The sequence below is a fragment of the Marmota monax genome, unplaced genomic scaffold, assembly GCF_021218885.2.
Source record: "Marmota monax isolate L192 unplaced genomic scaffold, Marmota_monax_Labrador192_F-V1.1 WCK01_AAM20220418_F8-fsc00031, whole genome shotgun sequence".
Classification (NCBI taxonomy): Eukaryota; Metazoa; Chordata; class Mammalia; order Rodentia; family Sciuridae; genus Marmota; species Marmota monax.
The window spans coordinates 4,245,868-4,254,002 of record NW_026695197.1 but is presented as its reverse complement, the minus strand read 5'-3'; the positions used below and the strand labels follow the sequence as shown (position 1 = coordinate 4,254,002).

Below are 8,135 nucleotides of genomic sequence, written 5' to 3'. Positions count from 1 at the left end.
GAAGAACCTAAATTCTGAACTGTTTCAGACCACAGAGAACAGTTTATTCCCTTCACCTGGAGAAGCCCAGAGGCCGGATTCTGAATGGAGAACCCGTGGCATCTGCATATTAAATATGCCTTCGTCATGTCAGTCCTCTCTGTTATTACATACATGACAATAGGCAGGTTTGTATAGCCCAAGAAGGAGCAAAGCCTATTCACTGCCTTTCCATGAGGCTTTAAATTGAAGTGGATGATTTTACTTCTCTGACCTTCAGTTTCCTTGTTGATAAACAAGAATAATAATTTTACCCTAAAAAGGGGTTGTCCGAATTAAATAAGATAATGTAGGTAAAGGCCTGAGAAACCCCAACAAACATTAACTATATTCCCAACTAACAAAGTAAATGTAGTGTACCATAACCCTGGCCTATGGTATATTTTGAAGAAAAAACCTTAGGAAGCAGTGGTACTGAAGACAGCTAATAAATGCTTTTAATATTCTTATTTAAGGACAATATTTTAATAATTTACATTATTTGATTATTTAATGACTCTAAATTACAGATTGTTTGGAGCCAATGTGTGTGATATGCAATAGGGTTACCAATTGTCCAAGTTTGTGTGGGATCTTTCCAATTTCATCACTCAAAGTTATGGCATCCCAGAAAATCTTTCAGTCCCAAGCATATTAGGATGTTGGATCAACTATATGCAAAACTTCTAGAACATTGCCTAGAATATTTTGGACATCCACTAAATGTTGGCTATTGCTATTTTTTTTCATTTATCAAAATTTGAGTCTGTCCTTTTATCAGCAAGACTTGGACTTGAAAGTACAAAAGAGAATAAGACTCAGTATCTGAAGTGAGTGGAGTTCAGCAATTAGTGAAGAAAACAGAAGAATAAGACTAATAGAATTTATTCCCAAAGTTTGAGATGCAGTGTACTTTTTCATCTCCACAGAACTTTGACCTAGCTAATGTAATATACCTGCTTTCCAAAATGCACAAAGAATGTGAAGAAAGGCAAATAAAACACAGATTAAAAATGATTCTGCAATCTGTATATGGGGTAAAAATGGGAGCTCATAACCCACTTGAATCAAATTGTGAAATATGATATATCAAGAACTATGTAATGTTTTGAACAGCCAACAATAAAAAATTAAAAAAAAAACAAAATTAAATGTAAAAAGGTAATAACTTCTTACACTTGAGAAAGTACATTTATATTTATGTTTGGCCTAATCATTATCTACCTTATCAAGATTGTGAGTAAATGGATAGAAATTGAAATGAAGTGATAAAAATTAAATACTTTCTCATAATACAAAAAAAAATTATTAAGCAATTCCCATGGTAAAATTTTGCCTTGGAGTGGGTCTTTAGGAATGTCTTGAAATTTCTTGAGCTTCCTACTAACTCAAGGCATGTCAAATTGTCCTATCAGTTCCTCCTCCACTTATTTTCCTTGAAATCTGAGAGTTGAATGAATTTGCTAAATTGAAATCAATGGCAAATCTGCAATTTTTATAAAGGTCTCCATTGGTATCCATAATGTTTTATTTGACCCATTTGTACATAGCAAAGAAAAAAGAGCAAGGACTCCTAACTCTACATTCCTCACTAGTCGAAGTTTTAGCTTCTACTGCATGCCCACCATGCACTGTGACCAGCATTAACACACTTTGTAAATTTACTGGGGCTTAGAAATTAGGATTCCTGCACACGTTGATTCCAGGAGCCACATGCATTGGACCTGACTCAATTTCCTAGCCTTCAAGAAAGAAAGGATTTCTCACTTCAGCAGCACATATATTAAAATTGGAAAGATACAGAGAAGATTAGGATGACCCCTGCATAAGGATAACACCCAAATTTGTGAAGCATTCCATAGTTTTACTGAATTAGAACATAATATATTCAATAATTTTATAATTATGTCAAAATGGATTCTACTGTCACATATAACTAAAAAGAACCAATAAAAAAATCTAGAAAAAATTTAATTAAAAAAAAAGAAAGGAAAGGAAACTATTAGTGCTGAAAATATAGGCCAAAGCCCAGCTGGAGATGAATGCTTTATATACATTATCAAAATCAGTTCTCCACAACAGCCCTAGCAGGTGAATATTATTAAGCCTATTTTACAGATGAAGAAATGAGATCCAGGAAGTTGTCCAAGAACTTATTGAAAAAAAATTTTTTTTTCAGAAGAACTCCTATTCAGAATGAAGTTTCTCTGATTCCATAGTTTAGTTTTGCCCACAATGCAGAGTTCTTTAGGTTAACAAGGAATAACTAAATTATTATAGGGTAATTGTGATGGTTTATTTTATGAGATGGTTAATTTATTATAATGGTTAATTTTCCTTGACTGGGCCACAAAGCACAGGTACTTAGTCAAATGTAATGTGGGTTATTTCTATGGGTGTGGGTATTGGATGAGATTAACATTTAAATCTGTGAATTTTGAGTAAAGCAGATTACTGTCTGTCATGTAGGCAGGCCTCATCCAATCAGGTGAAGGCCTGAGCAGAACAAAGGACTGACCTCTCTTGAGCAAAAGAGAATTCTACCAGAGGATAGCCTTCAGACTCAAACGGGAGCATTGACCATTCCCTGATCTTTACCCTGTGTGTCACCTTGCAAATTTTGGATCTTCCAGCCTCCAAAATCACATGAGAAAATTAACCAAAACAAAAGTTTTACACAGTCAACCCTCTGTACCCATCCATTCTGCATCCATGGGTTGGGATGAGAAATATTCAAAAACACATGGCATCTGTACTGAACAAGTAGACTTTTTTTCTTGTTGTTATTCCCTAAACAATACAGTATAACAGTATGGTGTAATGGTACTGAAACATATTAGGTATAAGGGATCTGGACATTATTTAACGTATGTGGAAGGATAAGCCTAGATTACATGCAAATGTGACACAACTTTATATAAGGGACTTTCTGTAAGGTATCCTGTGTATATGCTGAGGGATGACTGTGTGCACATCTTATTGGATCTGTTTCTGGGGAGAACCCTGACTATATGGTAACCCGTCTTCATTGCTCATATGTGACTCTGGCATGTCATAACCATCTAAATACCAGAATTCTAGAATCCTTTCTACTATCAAGGACTTCTGACCACAGAAAATCAACTAAACACCATTGTAAATAAGGAGCAGTTTCTTTTGGCTTTTGTGGTTCCCATAACAGTTGTTGCCTTTGCTAAGTATAAATCTTCAATTTTCCCACTTGCTAAAGTGAGGTCGGTCAAGAGGGGGGAAAAACTATCTAACATAGATAAACAGTATTTATTCTATAAAGAAAAAGAAAAAAAGCACTGAGCAGCAAAGTACTCAGGAAAGAAAAGACATTAATAATAATCTTGTCAAACCCTCCTTAACTAATGAAATAGATTTTTTTTCAGGACAGAGTGTTGCATTTTGCATTTGAAAAGTGACTGTTTTTCTTATATTCTCTTCGTATTCTAATTCATAGTATATCAGAGGCAGAGGGATATTTTGCAATATTAAACAATTTATATTATTTGTGTGTGTGTGTGTGTGTGTGTGTGTGTGTGTGTTAATGAGGATTGAACCCAAAGATGTTTTACCACTGGGCCACATCTCCACCCCTTACTTTCTGTTTTGAGCAGATTCTCACTTAATCATCTAGGCTGGCATCTGATTTGCTGTACTCCTGCCTCAACTTCCCTAATCACTAGGATTACAGGCTTGCACCCACACCTGGAATATTCTTAAAATATATGCAGGTTTAACTCATCTAGTTCAGTGGTTCTCAACCAGAGGCAGCTTTACCCTTTGAAGAACTTTCAGCATTGTTTGTCTCAACGATGAGGGCTATTACTGGCATCTATCTGCTGGGTAGAAACAGGTTCTGCTAACAACACATAGGACAATCCATAACAAAGAATTTTCCAGCCCAAAATGTCAATAGTGCCAATGAAAAAGCTTGCTCTGGCCTGATGAAAATCCTGTGAATTTATGTTTAATCCTATATACTATAGCTGTTGCTTTGAGGGATGGTGACAATTTCAATATGAGACAGTGCTATATGATTAGCATATATGATCATGCTATAACTAAATCAAAATATGTTTAATATTTGCTGCATGTAATGACAAGTTTAATGTGTCAAGTTGGCTAGGCTATAATTCTCAGTTATTCAATCACACTCTAGCGTTGCTTTGGAGGTATTTTGTTGATGAGATTAAAGTCTGTATTCAGTTTTCTTGAAGCAAGAAAGATTATCTGACCGATCTGGTTGGGTTGGATTCAATCAGTAAAATACTCTTAAGAAAAGGAGGAGGAAAGGACAAGAAGAAAGGAACAGGGAAAAGAAAGACTAAGAGGAGGATTGAGAGGGAAAGGAAGAAGGAAAAAGGAACTTGACCTGTGGACTACATCTTCAGCTTGTGTCTGAGAGTTCTGGCCTCTAAAAAGCCCATTATGGACTTGAGATTTGTCCCTACCATCTATGAACAATCCATAGAGACAGGAACAGGGACAGAGACAGAGAGAGATCCATAAACACACACACACACACACACACACACACACACACACACCCCTCCTGTTTTGTTTTTTTTCTTTCATATAAGCCCACCCCCAACTGATATACCACATAATAATTCACAGTAGGCAAAACCACTGCAATCTTTAAAGATGATATATTAAAATCTGCGTTAATTTTCTGATCTAAGTCTGCTCTAAGTATTGCTTTAAATTTTTGATCGACCATTTGGTTGCTGTTGTCTCAGCAAAGTTGAACCAAATTGAATTTTTTAAAAAAATATACATATATACAGGAAGCATAAATATACAGATATACATCTAGAAAGGTTGTCAGTAGAACACAGATTATGTCAAAATCGTGATAATAACAACATATGTTAACAACATGATGTTGCTAAAGTGAACTTACAAAAAACAACTTTTATGAGATAAATATTAACATTTATGAATTGTGTACGCCTTCATGTTATTATTTATGTAAACACCACTGATCTTTCAATAGAATGCAGAGATACACATAGTAATGATAATTAAACCCAGTCATCTTGGATATTTTACTGACTTTTAGACATAGACAAAACATATGCAGCATGTTTTTCTTTCTTGTCATTACAAAGATCACTCATCAAGGTTAAATAATTGAATATGCTAAGAATTTGGTTGTTGCTTTATAGCTTTTGCATAGCTGAATCTTTTATGTAAGCCTTCATTCCCCACATATATTCTGGGCAGGCCTGAAATTGAGATTTCTGTGTATAATTTTGTTTTTTTTTCCACTCCTATGAAGCTATCCCAACAAGCATCCAAGTTTCCCAGCCAGTAGTATTATGGAAGGACCTCTAAATTTTGTTATATTCCTAGGGACAGTTAAAAAAATCAGAAGAGATGAAATAATGTTAGTAGAACTAAATAGCAAGTGTTACAAGAAAGACACAGAGTAACCTGCCTGGATGTGATAACCAGAGGTTATTACAGCACTGGGGAATGTCAGGACAGATGGCAGTAGCCATATATGCCATTGGCCTAAAGAAAAAATTCCCTCCTGGCAGTGGAAGGTGGAGACAACACATACAGCTACCCATAATGGAGTAATAAACCACCCCTCCCACCTCATCAGTGGAGATCTTATAGGACTCCCACTCCTACCTCACAGCAGGAGGTCTCCCCTCCCCAGGCCAGGGTGGTGCCAGCTGGATCTCCTGCCACCCCACCCTGCAGTATGAGATCTCCTCTACACAGCTGTCAACAGAGTGGGTGTAGGGAACCTGGCTGCTGCACACCAGTGTTCCCTCCCACCCTTGCTGGATAGTGTCAGAGGAAGTCAGATAACAAGAGGGTTAAAATGGAGTCCAGATTCTCATTATAAAGTACCCAAAGCAACCAGGTTTCAATGGAACAATCGCTCAACAATCCAAGAACCTCGAAACTTTCAATCAGAATGAAAAAATAAATAAATAAAGACAATAATAGCCAACACCAGCCAACACCAGAATAACTGAGATGTTAGAATTATGTCACAAAGTCTTTTAAGCAGGTGGTATCAAAATGTTTCAACAAGCAATTACAAAAACACTTGAAAAAATAAAAATAAAAACAGAGAAGCCCAGTGAAAAGAGAAAGTCCCATCAAAGAAAGAGATGAAAACAAAAAGAAAAACAAAATGGATTATTTCAGAACTGGAAAAATATAATAACTAAAATTTAAAAAGAAAAACAACATATGGACTATGGACTCAATAGCAGCACAAAAGAAAAAGAGAAAATCACCAACCTTGAGGACAGAACAATAGAAAGAAATTACCAAATCTGAACAACACAGAGAAAATAGGCTGAAAAAATAAATAAATAAACAGGACCTCAGGGACATATGCGTCTAAAACAAAATATCTAGCATACTTGTCATTGGAGTCCAAGAAAAAGAGGAGAAATATCAAAGAGCTGAAAAGTACTCTAAGAAATAATGACTCAAAAGTGCCCTACATTACCAGGGTGTGGTGGGGCATGCCTATGATCGCAGCAGCTCTGGAGGCTGAGGCAGGAGGATCACAAGTAGCAACAGCAATTTAGCAAACCCAATGTAATTCCAAGGGTTTGGGACCTGACTCAGTGGTTAAGCACCCATGGATTCACTCTCCAGTACCAAAAAAAAAAAAAAAAGCCCAAATTTGGCAAAAGACATGAACCCATGATTTAAGAACCTGAGCAAATACCGTACCAAGAAGACACAGCTTAATCAAAATTCCCAAAACTAAGACAAAAAAGAAAGACCTAACCAGCAGTGAAAGAAATTAGATTTTACCTAGCAGGGAAAACTTTTCAAATGACAACGGTTTCTCATTGTAAACCATGCAGGTTTAGAAGAAAATGACACAGCATTTTTCAAATGCTAGAAGAAGAGGTATTTCCAACCTGGAATTCTGTAATCCATGGAATGAAAGAGAAAGCAAGACATTCTCAGATGAAGGAAACCAAGGAGAATTTATCACCAGAAGACCTATTTTAAAAGAATGGCTTGATGAAGTTCTCTAAACACAAAGGACGTGATAGAAGACCACACATCGAAACAGCAGGGAAAAAATGAGAACACGGTAGGTAAAAATACAGGTGTATACATAAGGATTTCTTTTCCCTCAAGATTCTAAAATTGTTTTATGATTGAAGAAAAATTATAACACTGTCTAACATGGTTCTACGTGCTTGCTGTGTAACTTCTTAAGACAACTGTATTATAAACATGGAGCCTAAAGGAACATAAGAGGAGTAAAATTTCAACGCATCACTCAAACTGGTAAAATATAAGCAATAAGCAGATTGTGATAATTTATGTTGATACAATGTAATACCTAAAAAGATTATACTCAGGGAGACTCAAAAACACTATGTATAAATCATATGGAATCCAAAATACAAAGAAGGGAAAAAATGCTCAATTAAGCAATAAAAGATAGAAAACAGAGAAAAGAAATAATGAACAAAACGTAGAATAGCAGACTTAAACTGCAATATATCATTCATTATAGTAAATTTAAATGGCCTAAATACAATCATTAGAGAGATTTGTATTGACTTATTATAGCAGCACAGCCACATCAATGTTTATAGCAGCACCATTCACAATAGCTAAATTATGGAAGCAACCCAGATGCCCACCAATAGATGAATGGATTAGGACATTGTGGTATACATACACAATGGACAGTTTTACTTAGCCATTAACAAAAAATGAAATTATGGCATTTGCAGAAATGGATGGAAATGGAGAATATCATGCAAGTGAAATTTGCCAAACTCAGAAACTCAAAGTGTGAATGTTTCCTCTCATATGCGAAGGCCAAAGTAAATAAAGAAAAGGGGGAGGGAAAGATAAGATTACATAAGGAACCAATCAAATACAAATTAATAAACAAGTTAAAGGATAGTCTAGTAGACTAGAGGAAGGAACAATGGGAGAAGGGAGGGAGGGTGGAAGGGAAATGGGGGAGGGCAAAGGGGGATCATGAACTGAAATCGATTTCCACGCATGTGTGAGTTTGTTGGGATGAACCCAACTACTAGGTATAACCATAAAACTCTAATGAAAATAAAGATAGATAGATAGATAGATAGATAGATTGA

General features: G+C 35.8%; 1 non-coding gene across 1 annotated transcript; it reads left to right on the top strand.

The window, feature by feature from the left end:
- The first annotated feature begins 1,777 nt into the window (after positions 1-1,777).
- LOC124082029 (U6 spliceosomal RNA) lies at positions 1,778-1,884 on the top strand. Its single transcript, XR_006848234.1, has one exon. It is a non-coding gene; the product is annotated as a U6 spliceosomal RNA (small nuclear RNA).
- The last annotated feature ends 6,251 nt before the right edge of the window (positions 1,885-8,135 follow it).